Source organism: Canis lupus, chromosome 25, assembly GCF_011100685.1.
Source record: "Canis lupus familiaris isolate Mischka breed German Shepherd chromosome 25, alternate assembly UU_Cfam_GSD_1.0, whole genome shotgun sequence".
In the NCBI taxonomy this organism is placed as follows: Eukaryota; Metazoa; Chordata; class Mammalia; order Carnivora; family Canidae; genus Canis; species Canis lupus.
Genome location: NC_049246.1, coordinates 32,975,254 through 32,992,822, shown reverse-complemented (window position 1 = coordinate 32,992,822; position 17,569 = coordinate 32,975,254). Strand labels below are relative to the sequence as shown.

Sequence of the window (17,569 nt, the reverse complement as noted above, 5' to 3'; positions counted from 1 at the left end):
ATCATATTATTTATTGTTTTTAGTCAAGTATTTATTAAAATTGATAATTTTCCATATATAGGGGGATACCTGGGTGGCTCAGTGGTTTAGCACCAGACTTTGGCCCAGGGGGTGATCTTGGAGTCCCGGGATTGAGTCCCACGTCAGGCTCCTTGCATGGAGCCTGCTTCTCCTTCTGCCTGTGTCTCTGCCTCTCTCTCTCTGTCTCTCATGAATAAATAAGTAAAATCTTAAAAAAAAAACCCTAAATATAGAACGACTCTCAAAAAAAGGCAAATTTTTCTTCAAATTTTTATTTATAAGACCATCAATATTCCAAATTTCTTAGAAGGAGACACCTCTTTGCAATCTTATGCACTTTTCCGAGTAATGCACACATTGTTATGAATGTGCTTCTTGACAAAAAATGCTCAATCTACACCAGGTACAGAGGTTCTCCTTTTGCATTTTTGTCTGTCCATGAGATTTCTATTCCTCTCAATACACTGTTAAACAATGGGAGACAAACAAGATCTATATTCAGAAAACTTTGTTTCAAGTTCCAAATCTTTCATTTGCTTACTAAATGAATATGTATAAATCTGCAAAAATTGAGCCCAGCAAAATGGGAAGAATAATATCTGCTCAGCCTACTTTCTGGCAAAACAGTGCAAATCAAATGGGTAATGCTTATAAAAGTGCTTTGTCAGCTATTAAATATTGGGTTAGTCCTAGTTACTATTATTTGTTCAGATGTTGCTCCTATGCAGAGCATCTACTATCCTAACATCACCATCTGCCTTTTTTGCAACTAATAAAAATATAAATACAAATGAAATCCCATTTCATCTCAAACTTCAGAGGAAATTTGCAAAATACTTACTTTTTGTAAAAGTTTATTCAAATTAAAGATATGGAGAGAAATTGTTCTCCATGGACAGATATTAGATGAAACAATAAGCTTTATAGTGGTTAAGTTATAAAGTAAAGATAAGTAGTTTGGGTTGGTAGTGTCCTCTTCCAGGGTCTTGACTTTGCATCTGGGTTATGTTATTTTGGCAAGTGCTACTGAAGCTCCTTATTTTCTGATGAGGATGTTTAGTTTGGAGGAAGTTAATGAGCAGGGACGGGAAAGTGTTCTATGGTATCAAGACAAGAAAATTGTGGAGACCAGCAGCATTACTAGTGTTCCCCTGTTCATCTGTTCCCTACCTTCAACATAATCAGCAGAAAGATCTTTCAGTAGACACAAAGACTAGCAAGGACAGAGTATATAACACTGCATTGTTCTTTACAAAAACTTATTTTCTCTACAGCAATGAAGTACTCTTTCTATGAGCAGTTACAAGCACAGAAAATGTTGCCTACCATAGAATGAAAGACTTCCTTGAAATTATATTACATTTAAGGTAATTAATATCATTAATATGAGATGTAATCTTTACATGTTTTAGCTACTAATATTGAAATAGAGATGATTTGGATATTTGCTGTGGATTTTTTTTCTAAGGCATTTAAAACACAGAGCTTTTAAAAATTATTCAGTTTTCCAAATTGCACCCTGCATTTATGAAATCCCTCCAGGTTATGAAGATTGAATTTTAGACCTCCTATTAGAGAAAACCCAAAACAAATAAACAAAGCAGGATACATGTTTCATATGCCATTATAATTTTAAAAGACTATATACTTTTTCCCCTGAGCGTCAGCAGAAGAGGAATTACATTAGAAAAGTCTTCAGCTACAGTTCCCCAACCACAGACTTGGGAACATATTGGTAAGTTCATCTTTATTATGACGTCTTGATGTACCTTACCCATACTTTAATGGTCCAGAGTGGCCAGAAAATTAACTCTGTATTTCCAGGTCACATTGATCCCCCTTTTCTCCTGCTTACCCTCTCTGAGAACTGTCTATCTTTCCTCAGGTCTCTAAAACAGATTTTTGTTTTGTTTTGCTTTGTTTTGTTTTGTTTTGTTTAATGGGGAAAAGAATACAGAATTCATCCAACAAATGAAGCTAATGTTTCTTTTTTTAATTTAAATTTAATTAATTAACATATAATGTATTATTAGTTTCAGAGGTAGAGGTCAGTGATTCATCAGTTGTATATAATACCCAGTGCTCATAATATCAAGTACCTTCCTTAATGCCCATCACCCAGTTACCCCATCCTCCCACACACTTCCCTTCCAGAAACCCTCAGTTTGTTTTGTACAGTTAAGAGTTTTATGGTTTGTCCCCCTCTCTGTTTTTGTCTTATTTTCTTTTTCTATCCCTTCCCCTCTTATCTGTCTTGTTTCTTAAATTCCAAAGCTAATATGTCTTCAACCTCTGATTATTGATAGGATCTTATAAAATGTCAAAGGGTATTTATGAAATGAAATGAAATTAAAAACAGTAAAGAGTAGGATGATTTAGTGAAAGTGTATATACTATTATTACTATTCAAAATTTTAATATAATAAAAGTCTTTGTTCGAAGGAATAGTATTATAATGGATACCAACATTTGGAAATATTTGAAATGCTGTGGTGAAAGAAAGAAACAAAGACATAGAAAGAGAGATGGATGGCTGGGTGGATGGATGGATGGATGGGTAGATGATAAATAGATGATAGATAGATAGATAAATGAATTAAAAACAGCACCTAATTAAGAAGTACAATAGAGGTTTCTTTAAAGCCTATTTAGTTCTATTTTAGATCAAAGATTATAAGTATTTTAAGTATATACTTTTAACAGTATATAATAAAGTGTGTAACATCCTTGTTGGGATAAAGTTTGTGAAATTGTTACAGCTACCTTTGTTGTATACCTTTCCTGTCATGTGACTGTCTCCAAGTACAGTCAACCTCATCAATTAGGGACAGTAAAAAATGAAATTATATTTATATTATTATCAACTAATATTTACTGAGAGCATACTAGTATATGCCATCATGTGCATCATTTCATTTTATCTTCACAAGAGCATTGTGAGGCAAGGGTTATTATCTCTGACCAATACCTTAGAAATGAGTAAACAGCTCAGGCATGGTAAATAATTCACTCTGAGACAGTGTTACAACTTCAATTTGAACTAAACCTATGTCTTCAACAGCACACACTGACCTTTTCTTTTTATTCATTTAACTGGCATTTATTAAATTAGGTGTTGTAGAGAAAGTGATAAGGACATAGTTATTTGCACAGGGTTTAGAGTCAATCAAGGATAAAATTCCAGCTTTGCCATTTAGAATCTGTTTAGCCTTTGGGAAGTTATCTATCTTCTCTAAGTGTTAATTGTCTCATCTATAAAATGAAGATGCAAAATACACCTATTTCAGAGGATTGTTTTGATAATTAAAGAAGATGTTACAATACCAAATACTTAGTTCAGTCCCTAGGTCATAGTAAGTATTTGAGAAATAGTAGCTCCTATAATTGTGATAAATATGCCATGGCCTCTGCCCTCAAGGACTATAGATTTAAGGAGGGAAGATTAGATATGCACCAAGTGACTGTAATACATAATTGAAAATGACATTGTTGAGAGAAAAGAGTGGTAAATTCAGTCTAGGAAGATGATGGGCATCAATGTGGAGGAGGACACATTTTATTAGGGCCTTGAGGAATTGCCTTATGCAGATTCAGTGACAGGGCATCCCAAGGAGAGGCATGAACACAGCTGGAGGCTGAAAAATAAACAAAGAAGACTGAGGTTGATTTAAACATATGCTCTATATAGAAGTAAATGGGAAACAGGACTAGGAAAGTATATCAGAAACTTGAATATACCACTAAGGAATTTATTCTTTAGTAGAGGATAATATAGAACCTCTGAAGATTTTGAAGAGAGGAGTCATAGGAATTTGATTTTAACTGTAAGCAGGATAAAAATGTAAAATGTAAAAAAAAAAAGAAAAGGAAAAAATAATAATGTCTTTAAAGAGAATGTATAGAAATCAAAATGTACAATCATAGTGCTTGAACAGAATGGGAGGGTAACACGCAAAAAAAGGCACTGTATCTGAGGATGATAGACACATAGAGTGGACAGGAGCTGGCAAACTAATTGGGCAAAAGGGACAGGTGAGAGAAAAAAGAAAAAAATGACTGAAATTTCAAGTGAGTTGAGAGGACAGTAGATGCACTAAAAAAAGAGCAATTGGAAAGATCAGCTTTTCAGAGTGAGAGATGAGCCCTCTTGTGGACACACTGCATTTGAAGCCTTTACGGAGTGGTCAAGAGAGAGCTTATGTGACTGACCACACACAGCTCAGTAAAGACTTTAAATCATGTAGACCCATCTGAATCCATACAAGGCTGGGAAATGAAGTATGCTTCACTGAATAAAATTGCCAACGTAGAGAGAAGAATCAGGAACAAAAAAATTGCATGTGGGGAGGGGAAGAGTCATAGAAACGACATAGGAGAAATCAGAATGTTAAATCTCACAAAGCCAAATGAGAAGAAATTATAAGCAAAATGGAGAGTCATCAGTGGAAAATGGTACAGTTCAGTTAATGATAAAAACTAATAAAAGACCAATATTACCATTGGAAAATAAAAATTCATTGGTGCATTCTCTTGGGAAAATACTTTGATGTTTCTCATCAAGATACCCTATGAACCAGCAATTCCACCCCTAGGCAACTACCTAGGAGGAAATATATTGTCCACACAAAAACTTATACACAAAAATTCATAATAACATTATTCATGCTAGGCAAAGATGGAAATCAACCCAAAGGCCCATTGATTAATGAATGTATAAACAAAAAGTGGCATATCCATATAATGGCATATTATTTGGCAATAACAAGGAATAAAATACTGATATATGCTACAATAAGAATGAATCTTGAAAACATTATGATAAATAAAAGAAGCCAATCATGAATGACCAAATATTGCATGATTTCATTCATATGAAATGTCCAGAATAGGCAAATCCATAGAAATAAAGAATAGATTAGTATATGCCTAGGGATAGAGAAAATTGAACAAAGTGGGGCATGACTGCTGATGGATATGAGGTTATTTCTAATAATGGATAATGAAAACATCCTAAAATTATACTGGACATCATTATAGTGTCCAGTGATGACTGGACAGCTTTGTAGATCTTTTTTTTTATTTAAAGATTTTATTTATTTATTCATGACACACACACACACACACACACACACACACATACACACAGAAGCAGAGACACAGGCAGAGGCAGAAGCAGGCTCCATGCAGAGAGTCCGATGAAGAACTTGATCCCAGGTCTCCAGGATCACCCCCTAGGCCGAAGGCGGTCCTAAACCGCTGAGCCACTCCGGCTGCCCTGTAGATCTTTAAGTATTTGTGTGATGAGCATAACACATCTATATTCTTATCTAACCCTAGAAATAAGATGCTGATGTCAGTATGAATATCTTCATTTTACAGATGAGAAAACTGAAATTCCAAGAGATTAATGAATTTCTCAGGTTCATGTGCAGCCAATAAATAGTAGAACTTGTGTTCAAATCCAAATCTGCTCAGTACCAAAGACTTAACCAGGTCTTTAATACAGTGGCTTTAAAAATGCAGAGTTTTGACTCCTTAATTTCTCTTTCTTCAGTCTCATTGTTAGTGTATAGAAATGCCACTGACTTCTGGGCATTAATTTTGTATCCTGCCACGCTACCGAATTGCTGTATGAGTTCCAGCAAACTTGGGGTGGAGACTTTTGGGTTTTCTATGTAGAGTATCATGTCATCGGCGAAGAGGGAGAGTTTGACTTCTTCTTTGCCAATTTGAATGCCTTTAATGTCTTTTTGTTGTCTGATTGCTGAGGCTAGGACTTCCAGTACTATGTTGAACAGCAGTGGTGAGAGTGGACATCCCTGTCTTGTTCCTGATCTTAGAGGAAAGGCTCCCAGTGCTTCCCCATTGAGAATGATATTTGCTGTGGGCTTTTCATAGATGGCTTTTAAGATGTCGAGGAATGTTCCCTCTATCCCTACACTCTGAAGAGTTTTGATCAGGAATGGATGCTGTATTTTGTCAAATGCTTTCTCTGCATCCAATGAGAGGATCATATGGTTCTTGGTTTTTCTCTTGCTGATATGATGAATCACATTGATTGTTTTACGGGTGTTGAACCAGCCTTGTGTCCCAGGGATAAATCCTACTTGGTCATGGTGAATAATTTTTTTAATGTACTGTTGGATCCTATTGGCCAGTATCTTGTTGAGAATTTTTGCATCCATGTTCATCAGGGATATTGGTCTGTAATTCTCCTTTTTGGTGGGGTCTTTGTCTGGTTTTGGAATTAAGGTGATGCTGGCTTCATAGAACGAATTTGGAAGTACTCCATCTCTTTCTATCTTTCCAAACACCTTTAGGAGAATAGGTATGGTTTCTTCTTTAAACGTTTGATAAAATTCCCCTGGGAAGCCATCTGGCCCTGGACTCTTGTGTCTTGGGAGGTTTTTGATGACTGCTTCAATTTCCTCCCTGGTTATTGGCCTGTTCAGGTTTTCTATTTCTTCCTGTTCCAGTTTTGGTAGTTTGTGGCTTTCCAGGAATGCGTCCATTTCTTCTAGATTGCCTAATTTATTGGCGTATAGCTGTTCATAATATGTTTTTAAAATCGTTTGTATTTCCTTGGTGTTGGTAGTGATCTCTCCTTTCTCATTCATAATTTTATTAATTTGAGTCTTCTCTCTCTTCTTTTTAATAAGGCTGGCTAATGGTTTATCTATCTTATTAATTCTTTCAAAGAACCAACTCCTGGTTCTGTTGATCTGTTCCACAGTTCTTCTGGTCTCGATTTCGTTGAGTTCTGCTCGAATCTTTATTAACTCTCTTCTTCTGATGGGTGTAGGATCTATTTGCTGTTTTTTCTCTAGCTCCTTTAGAAATGACAAATACCCACCATTTGCTTCAACGTGGATGGAACTGGAGGGTATTATGCTGAGTGAAGTAAGCCAGTCAGAGAAGGACAAACATTATATGTTCTCATTCATTTGGGGAATATAAATAATAGTGAAAGGGAATATAAGGGAAGGGGGAAGAAATGTGTGGGAAATATCAGAAAGGGAGACAGAACGTAAAGACTGCTAACTCTGGGAAACGAACTAGGGGTGGTGGAAGGGGAGGAGGGCGGGGGGTGGGAGTGAATGGGTGACGGGCACTGGGGGTTATTCTGTATGTTAGTAAATTGAACACCAATAAAAAATAAATTAAAAAAAATGCAGAGTTTTGACAAGCAGAAATGGTGTCAGATGTAGAGGATTAATGTGCAAAGATATATATACAAAAGATCATAGGGGTGTCAATGGGTTGTCAGTAATCCAAAGGCATGCCAGCAGAGGACAGAAGATTTGAGGGCTCAAGAGGAAAGAAAGCTTTCATGTCACTTTGTAACTTTTTGGTTAAAAAAAATGCAAAACCACTGGAGACTTTGCAAAGAGGAAATAAAATAACCAAAGCTCTACTTCTAGAATATTGTCCAGACAACAGTCTATAAAAGAGATGCTCTGTCTAGCAATAATCATGAATATCTATACAGAGCACATACCCCCAAACTAAAATCCTTAGTGTTAATTTGAAGTAAATTGAGCAATCTGCTTAGAAAAGTTGATGATGGGGATGCCTGGGTGGCTCATTGGTTGAGCATCTGCCTTCACTCAGGCTATGATCCTGGAATCCTGGGATAGAGTCCTGCATCAGATTCCCTGTGGGGAGCCTGCTTCTCCTTCTGCCTATGTCTCTGCCTCTCTCTCTCTTTCCATGTGTCTCTCATGCATAAATAAATAAGATTCAAAAAGAAAGAAAAAAGAAAGAAAAAGAAAAAGAAGAAAAAGAAAAAGAAAGAAAAAAAAGAAAAAGAAGAAAAAGAAAAAAAAGAAAAAAAGGTTGACCATGGGTAACAAAAGGGAAAGTTCAGGAGATGTTTGGCATGAAATAATCATGTTGAACATTATATCAAGCGAAACTGAGATAAGAAGGTGCTGAAAAATGTTTATAAAATTCTGTTGGACACACTCTGTCTCATGCTGTTCATCTATATTGGACTAGTAAGAGCTAATATATTCTCTGCCACACATAAATGTTTTTTTCTCTCCAAGTGTTGCTGTTTTGTAGAAGTATGTGAACATTTTTCTCTTAATAGTTCCATAGACACTTTACACATTTATCTCAGAGTTTAGGTATATTAAGCACACATTTATCATTCATTTTCAGACCAATATTCATAATCCATTATTTATCACTTTCCAAACTAAGCACTGCGCTGAGCCCTGGGAAAAAAAAAGAAAAATAGCAAAGGTTACACAGCATTCCAGGGGATGTGTACACATAAGCAAAGCAGGATAATTTGGTGTATTATGGATCTATAATAGAGACATATGAAAATCAGTATTTCATATCCATTAGGATCTCACTATAACGATTTCAAGTAATTATAACAGAGAAAATTTAATGTAAGTAGTTGGTTACCTGGAAGAGGCAGGATTTGAGAAGCTACAGAGTGTACAGTAAGATAATATAGAAATTATCTCACAACTGATAACCTCTATCAGCCAGATACTGGAGAAAGAGAGAAGACATAGTTGTAGTGGATTGAATGGTGGCCCCTAAAAACATATGTTCACATCTTGATTCCTAAGTCTAGTGGATATTACCTTATTTAGAAAAAGAGTCTTCCAGACATAATTAAATTAAAGATCTTGAGATGAGATTATCCTGCATTGCTCAGGTGGACCCTAAACCCAATACAATTGCTCTTATAAATGACAAAAGAATAGAAGATGCAGAGAGAAAGGAGGAGAAGCCATGTGAAGGCAGAGGCAGAGATTGGAGGGATGTTGCCACACAAGCCAGGGAACCCCTGGAACCACCAGAAGCTGGAAGAGACAAGGAAGCCTTCTCTCCTAGAGCTGTTGGAGGGAGCACATTCCTGCTGACACACGAATTTCAGACTTCTGTATACCAGAATCAGGAGAGAATACATTTCCATTGTTTTAAAAGTGTATTTTATAGTAAATTATTACAGCAGCCCCAGAAAACCAATACTATGGTATTACCAGAGCTGGAGTTCCCCCAAATGGAGCATGTCCAGAGGGAGCTGGAATTTCAGAGGGAACATAACCACTGCTAGAAAAGCCACTCAGTGCAGACAGGAAGGGAAGACCCCAGCTTCTATCCTCCCAACCCCCATCTCTTGCCATTGCCTCTCCTAGGCTGACACTGGCCATAAGTCAGCTGACATAGGAGCCTGGGGAATGCAGGCCAGAAAGGCCGCCTCTCTCCCCCTCCCACCATAGAGGGCAGAACCAGGAAGGATGAAGAATATGTGTGAGGGCCACAGGCTCCAGGACAGCATATTGTGGGAGCACACTGGCTACATTAAGCTTGATAAATCAGAATATTTTCACAAAGAAGTTGGCATTTACTTTTTATCTAGATGAATGAGTAGAAACTCATCAGGCAGTAGAAGCAAGGCTTTCAATGGGTGAGAAAAATATGTGTGTGCAACGTCAAGTTCAGAAGCCTGTGCAGCCTTCCTTTCCTCCACTTCTGTGCTTCAGATCTCCCATGTGGAAAAAAATATATGGGCTGGGTGTAAACATGAGGGGGCAGGCACCCAGTAATTGGTATGGGTCTAATCTGAAGATTTAGCCATCGTAGGTTTAAGATACGATGCCTAAAATCCCCCAGGCTTAATTAAACTGCACTCTCTGAATCAGTTTTAAGAGCTGTGTTTTTAAAAATTTTTAAGAGTTTCAAGAATTGAGGAGCCCCTGGGTGGCTCAGTTGAAAATCAGCATCTGATTTTCGATTTCAGCTCAGGTCATGATCTCAGGGTCATGAGATCGAGTGTTGGGTCAGGCTCCTGACCCTGTGCATGAAGCCTGCTTAAGATTCTCTCTCTCTCCATCTCCTGTCCCTCCTCCACCTCTCTCTCTTTCTCTCAAAAAAAGAAGAATTTTAAGAATTGGGGCAGTCTATGTGTTAAGGCTGCTAGGTGGTAGCCAATTCATAATAGAGGAGTCCTAATGATTCCTATTTGGTTTTTCACCTCGTGTGTATAATATATCTATACCTTGTAAATAAGGATCCTAGTATAGGTTAATCTCCTGCCCTACTCAAAAAAGAAGTTAAGTCTTAGTTCACTTAATATATGCATATATAAGAGTTCATTATACAGTTGAAACATGTTTTAGAAATTCAAAAAGAAATGTCTGGGTGTGAGATAGAGGTTTGGAAATCATCATATAATAATTTCAAACCTGGTATTGGAAGAGATCATCTGGGTGGCTTGTGGATGAGGACTGAGTCCATAGTCTGGGCAGCCTCCCAATGAAAGGCATATTGCCATTCCTCTTGGAGTATTCTAGGACTGTTCACCAGCCACCTGTGCTGGCTATGTGGGCTCTCTCACCTTACCTTAAATGGAGCAGAAGGTATCAATAGAAGCTTAGTTTTAAAACATTAGACAATCCTTCAATGCAATACCTATTCTATCAGATATTGAAATGGATTAGTCAGAAAATGACACTGCAAAGCCATCACAGCTAGGTAACATTATTTTTTAATCCATCAATTCCACTTGGATTTCAACAAGAGAGTTGAGGAGGAAAGGTGCCATGATCTCACTTGATTTACACATCCTGCAAATATAACTCAGTTTTTAAAGCCTTCACTTTTTAATTTCTTGCTCACTTCATCCTTTCAATCCTTGCTCCAACAAAAATACAGTGATATTTTCTTATTTTCATTCCCTTCTTAAGTGACCTTGAAAGGCTAAAGAAGATGTTACAGTAAAGTTTCTTTTCTTGGTCTTGGGAAAAAAGAATAAAAATGCTGGCTTGTCAACTAAATGGGCAACGGATGGTAACGAATGAATGCAGTCCTTCTCGGGGGACAAGGCTGTATCCAGGCAGAGGCAGGCAGTGCTACAGGGTTGCACATCAATGAGCGATGCACTGCAGATAAAATGCAAATCAACCTGTCTTCTGGGCAGCAAGCCCGGTCAAGGAAGAAACCTTGCTTTTTACTGGAAGCACACCATCCTTCTTGTCCACGTTCCCCAAATGCCTGTCATTAAGGACTAGCTCAGTGAAGAGGCCACCATCCTAGATAGGGGGACTTTGACCTTTCAAAGCTGTTAATCAAATTACATTTTCTAAAGACAGAATCAGTTCCAAGGATTTAGAAATGATGCAATTTTTTAAGAAGATTTTATTTATTTATTTGAGAAAGAGGGGGAGTGGGTAGAAGGAGAAACAGACTCTCTGCTGAGAAGAGCCTGACATGGGTCTTGATCCCAGGACCCCAGGGGTCATGACCTGAGCTGAAGGCAGATGCTTAACCTACTGAGCAACCCAGGCGCCCCTATGATGAGAATTTTTGTTCCTTCATTGATTCATTTCAAAAGCTGTTTCTAAAATATCCCAAGTAAATCTGACTCAGAACATTTATGTCTGTTTTCTGGCATTTGGAATATTGATTGTAGCTTTAAAATCTGTAATTCTGTAATAACTAAGATCTTAAAGACAGAAAGGATTTTAGAGAGCATTTAGCACAATGGCATAATCTATTCCTAGCAGGAAATTTCCTTTATAATATTCCAGCAGGAAATTCTCTTTGCAATATTTTTGGACAATTCTGCTTTAACTGCCTGGCAACAGGAAACCCACCAACTATCAAGACAGCTCATTTCTTTGATGGAAAGTTCTAATTGACAGAAAGTACCTCCTGATAGAAAGACAAAGTTTACATCACATATCTTCCCTGCCCCCACTACCACTCCATTGACTCCTACTTGCTCTTCTCCATGATAGTTTTCATATATTCCAAATATGCTTCTGATTTTACAGAAGCACCGCATCCATACCTGTACATGTGTCATGAAGAATGAGCCTGCTGGGAAATTGACCAGGATCATATCTGCCCTATAATACTGCACTTGTGCAGTAAGTGTTAATGTCCTTTAAAAACAGTCCCTGTGGGAGCTTGGGTGGCTCAGTTGGTTAAGCTTCTACCTTTTACTTAAGTCATGATCTCAGGGTCCTGGGATAGAGCCCTGCATTGGGCTCCCTACTCAGCACTCCCTCTGTGCACTCCCTCTCCCTCTCTTTCAAATAAATAAATAAAATATTAAAAAAAAAAAGGAATAGGGACACCTGGGGTGCTCAGTGGTTGACCATTGCCTTTGGCTCAGGGCGTGATCCCAGAGTCTGGGATCCAGTCCCACATCGGGCTCCCTGTGAGGAGCCTGCTTCTCCCTCCATCTATGTTTCTGCCTCTCTCTGTGTGTCTCTAATGAATAAATAAATAAAATGTTTAAAAAAATAAAAATAAAAAAATAGTCTCTGAAATTTTAGTATAACTACAATTTGAAGGGACTTTTACATACTCTTAAATTATGTATCTCCACAAAATGAGGAAGGTTATGGTCTACCCTTCGCAATTGAAGATATTTGTTCACTCAACAAATATCTGTCACATGTGCCATGCACTGTTCTAGGTATTCAAATTGACACTGAGAAAATAGGACATCTGCTCCAGTTCATACATCCTCTAAGGGGGAGATTCGGGACCCCACATGAAGGTCTTAATATTAAATCCTCTGAACTTTCTGTCACTTACTCTGTCTCTGCAAAGACAGGAGAAAGGGCTCAAACACTCCATTTGTTGATACAAAGCATCCAGTCAGATTTTTAGTGGTCCACTCTTATATAGAAGGTGACAGTCAGGGGCACCTGGTTGGCTAAGTGGTTGAGTGCCTACCTTTGGCTCAGGGTATAATCCTGGGGTCCTGGGATGGAGTCCTGCATTGGGCTCCCCGCAGGGAGCTTGCTTCTGCCTCTGCCTATGTCTCTGCCTCTCTCACTGTGTCTCTCATGAATAAAATAAATAAAATCTAAAAAAAAAAGTTGACAGTCAATGACTACCACATGTTTGAAGAAAAACTCCGTATAAAGGAAAAAACAAAACGAGCAAACACAGAAAGCAAGGAATGACACAGAGATAGTATGGGAGGTGGGGGACTTTTAAAATCTATGGTAATACCCTCAAAGAAATACAAGATATTACATCTATAAAACAAAAATAGGCTACTTCAAAAAAAGACTAGTAAGAGAATAGCCAAAAAGAGATGTTAAGAATTAAAAATAAAAAATAAAAGAAAAAGTAAACTTGAAGAAATCTTTCAGAAAGCAGGATCTAAATATAACAAATAGGATAAACAGAGAAAGAAGAAAATTGGGCAATCTTTTCAGAAAGCCCAACACACATATAACAGAAATCCCAGAAAAACAAGGCATAGAAATTTGAAGATAAGAAATTATCCATGAGATAATTTGAGAAAGTTTCTCAGAATTGTAGAATGTGAATTTCTGTATTAGAAGAGCCAACTTCATGCTCAGAACAATGGAAAACAGACCTAGGCTGAAACCCTTAAAATTACAGAACACTAGAGATTAGGAAAAGATTCTAAAACTTCCAGAGAGAAAATTGTCTCTTACAAAGGATCAAGAATTAGATGGTGGTAGATTACCCAATAACAACACCGGAAAACAAAAGACCGTGGAACAATACTTTCAAAAATAAAGTATTCTCAAGATAGAATTTTATCCAGCCAACATTTAATCAAGTATGAGGGTAGAAAAGGACATTTGCTGATACCCGTACTATCAAACAAATTTTTGAAAGGTATAAGAATGAGAAAGTAGAAGATACAACCTGGCTGCTGTGTGTGGCAGTCTAAAAGAGGAGCTAGTGCTAAGAATACACTTGTCTTGATGAGGACTAGGTAATATATGGAACTGCTGAATCACTATATTGTATACCTGAAACTAATATAACACTACATGTTAAAATAAATAAGGAACCAGTCCACAATAGTGCATGTCAAAAAAACTCTGAGCTATTTAATTTTTTAAAAGATGACATTGAAAAATGCCTCATGAACCTGAAGATATTAAGAGATTTACACCAGTAAGAGAGAGTTCAGGTATAAATTACTGATACCTTGGGATGTCTGGGTGGCTCAGTGGTTGATCATCTGCCTTTAGCTCAGGGCATGATCCTGGGGTCCTTGGATCCAGTCCTGCACTGGGCTCCCTGCACGGAGCCTGCTTCTCCCTTTGCCTATGTCTCTGCCTCTCTCTCTCTCTCTCTGTGTATCTCAAGGATAAATAAAGAACATTTTAAAAATTAGTGAAGTATATAAAAGCTAATCAAATGAAAAAAGGACAATAGTTAACTTCATAGAGAACAAAAGGAGTTCCTGAGAAAAACAAAGCAACTCTGGTATGCACACAGGATCAGCTCTAAAGCATATTGATAATGTGAAGATAGAATGTTTATCTCATCGAGTGGGTCTTAAAGTGTGATCCATAGGTCAAATAGCATCATCAGCATCACTTGGAAAACTGAAATACAAATTCTCTGTCTCCCCTCTTACTGAACTAGTAAGGGTGGAATCAAAAAGTCTATATTTTAACAAAGTATTAAAGAGATTTTCTGTGTGCTAAAGTTTAACACTGATCAAACCAAAATTATGATGCCTGTACAAGAGAGGATAACAGGCTGTTTGTAGGAATGTGATGAGGATGGTGCAGAGGAGAAGTCTGGTAACTAAAGCTCTACCCAAGCATTAATAAAACTAAGAAATGCTAAGAGATTTAGAGATTTTAGAGGTATGGAAACAGAGATGGTTGAGAGAGCAAGGGAATGCCACTGTGAATTTTACCTATGAAACTGGTAGGACATTTGGGTACTAAATATGGACATATTTTGAATGATAAAAATAAAACTAAATTTTGAGAAGAGCACTGACCTTCTCAGTCCAACCAATCTGATGTTCTCCAGGACAGTAAAAACAAGGTTTTATCTTTCTAAATTATAAAAAGAACACCTGAAATCTTGCCATTTGCAGCAAAGTGGATGAACCTCAAGGGCAATTATACTAAGTCAGATAGAGAAAGACAAATACCAAATATCATATGATCTCTCTTCTATGTGAATCTAAAAAACAAATAAAAACAAAACCAAAATACAGGTGCATAGATATAGAGATCAGGTTGGTAGTTGCAAGAGGCAGGGAGTAGGAGTTGGAAGAAATGGGTAAACTGTTTTAGGGGAGTTTTTAGTTTAAATAAACTGGACGATAAAAAAAGAAAGATACTAAAAGCGTTCAAATTATTTTCATGATTTTAATTAAATTATTTTCAGAGTCATTCATACATTACAGACCACTGACCAGAAGATATTCCAAAATATTCAAAATTCAATAAAAAATTAGTATTATATTGCTATTCGATAGTGAAGCTTTTCATTGAACACCAACAGAGAAAAGCATGGCACCTTACCTTGTGTTACTGAGCAGGGTATGATGTACCTTATTATATATATAGGATTAAATGAAATTAAAGAGATTATACGTGTGTGTGTGTGTGTGTAAAACCCCCATAACAGTCTTTAAGAAGCGGTTATCTCCAGTTTAGAGATGAGACAATCTTGGCATTAAGAAGTATTGAAATTATTTAACATCACACAGCTGGTGGATGTGCTTTCCATGACCCCCTGTTAACTAGATTTAGATTGCAATTATGTGTATTTCAACTAGTCAGATTGTGTAGCATCTGCAGACAATTATAGATGGCAGAGGACTCAATCTTTCTGTTTTGATGTAAGAAGGTCAGTAAATTAAAGGGAGCGAGTGGCACTAATTTTCTATGCGATCTTTAAGAAACAAAATAATCTATTAATCACCAAAATGCCACAGACAATTTACAAATCAGTGGAGATTAAAAAAAAAAAAATCAGACCCAACTTGACAGATGGAGTGAGTGAGGGAAAATCTAATTCTTTAAACTTATTTACCTTCTCAGAATTCTGTTTCAGGTTCCTCTAGGCAATAGGAACGCAGCCCTCCTGGGCTAAGTATTACAGCCCACTAGGGCTCACTGTGTTTCCTATTCTATTTGGTTACAGACTTGACTGGGACCTGCCCTGCCTATACAAACTGACTGACCAGCAAAACCAAAGAGATTGTGTAGCCTCTCAAGCTGGGTTTTTCTCTCTTTTGAAAGTAAGCATGACTTGAATCCCTTATACCCTCGTCATACTCAAACCTCATTCTGGACCTCAATGCAACAGTCATGATTTCCTGAAGACAAACAGCCTCAGCCCTGACTTTGGAGCCGGTCCTCCATCGCTAGCACATACAGCTCAGGACCTCTGCTCCTGAGCCTTACTATCAGCCTCAGAATCCCCTTGGCTGCTTCCACTCAAGGTATTCCCCATCTGAGTCCAGTGTCTTTTTTTGTCCAGGACACTCCACCCTCAAGCTGACTTATTTCAACTGCATGCCCTCCGTGGAACGCTGGCACTCAGAGAATTGGGGACAGACACACCTAATTTCACAGATGGGCAGGCCCTGAACTAAGCTCAGCAACCATGCGAAACGATTATTAATGATGATGTAACGAGTTTTGGAGTGAGATGGACTTGATGTTGTGGGGGCTAGCTGAAAATAAGGATGTTTTCATGTCATGGTCTGGTTAGAAAATGGCTCTTTCTATTGACATGAGGGAGAAATTGCAGGATCCCAAGAGACAAACTTGCTACAGCGATTCACTATCCCTTTATTTCTTTGTAAAAGCAGTGTCAAACATTATCCAAATCATTTCCAGCTCTTCTCCCATCTTCTGTGTGAAGGAAAGATCCAGGCATTTCCCCAGCGGCCCAAGCCTCCTATACGGCTCTAATCATGAGGTGACAGGGCAGGCAGCTGGCCTTGCTGGCTTGACTGGCATCCATTCCAACAGGGGATAAGCCACACAAGTATTCTAACCCCTTCTATGACTTCCCTCATCAAAGAAATATGCCTTCTCAACAGGAAGAGCCTTTCTGTTCTTTTTAAAACTTTTTTTTTACTGTGAAATGTAAAATACAGCATATGTACAGAAACATTTATAAAATATAAATGCACAGTTTAATAAATGTTTGTAAACATTCCTAAAATGACCTCCAAGGACAAAACAAACAAACAAAACCATTTTGCATCCGAAAAGCATTCAACATACAATTCATAATTAAAGCTTTCAACTGTACCTGAAATAACCCCAATCTGACATTTATGGTCATCATTTTTTTCCTTTTTGTTATAGTTTTAATACTTAGTGTGAGTCTCCAAATAATGTGGTTTAGTCTTGCTTGTTTTTTTACCATTCTGTAAATGGAATTATATGGTATGTATCTTCAGTCTGGTTTCTTTTGCTCATTGTTGTTATATTTTTGAGATATTCCTCTGTGCTTATCTAATGAATGTATAGCAGACATTTACTTATATTCATCAATGTATAGTGTTCCCTTACATAAAATATATTACATCTATTCCTGTCGATGAACATGTGGATTTTTTCTAATTGGGGCCATTATGAATAACACTACTGAGAATATTTTTATATATATCCCAGTTCACTCTAAATGTCATTAATAGACATAAAAAAAATGAGCGAACCTAAATTTAAAGCCAAAGGAGACTTTTAAAGGGAACTTTCATATATTGTATATTTTTTCTCTTATTTCATTCTTTTTTTTTTAATTTTTATTT

The 17,569-nt window shown here is 37.3% G+C and overlaps 1 long non-coding RNA gene across 1 annotated transcript; it reads left to right on the top strand.

Moving 5' to 3' along the window:
* The first annotated feature begins 775 nt into the window (after positions 1-775).
* LOC111092462 lies at positions 776-17,320 on the top strand. Its single transcript, XR_005378236.1, has 3 exons — positions 776-1,388; positions 1,692-1,756; positions 15,946-17,320. It is a non-coding gene; the product is annotated as an uncharacterized LOC111092462 (long non-coding RNA).
* Positions 17,321-17,569: the final 249 nt, after the last annotated feature.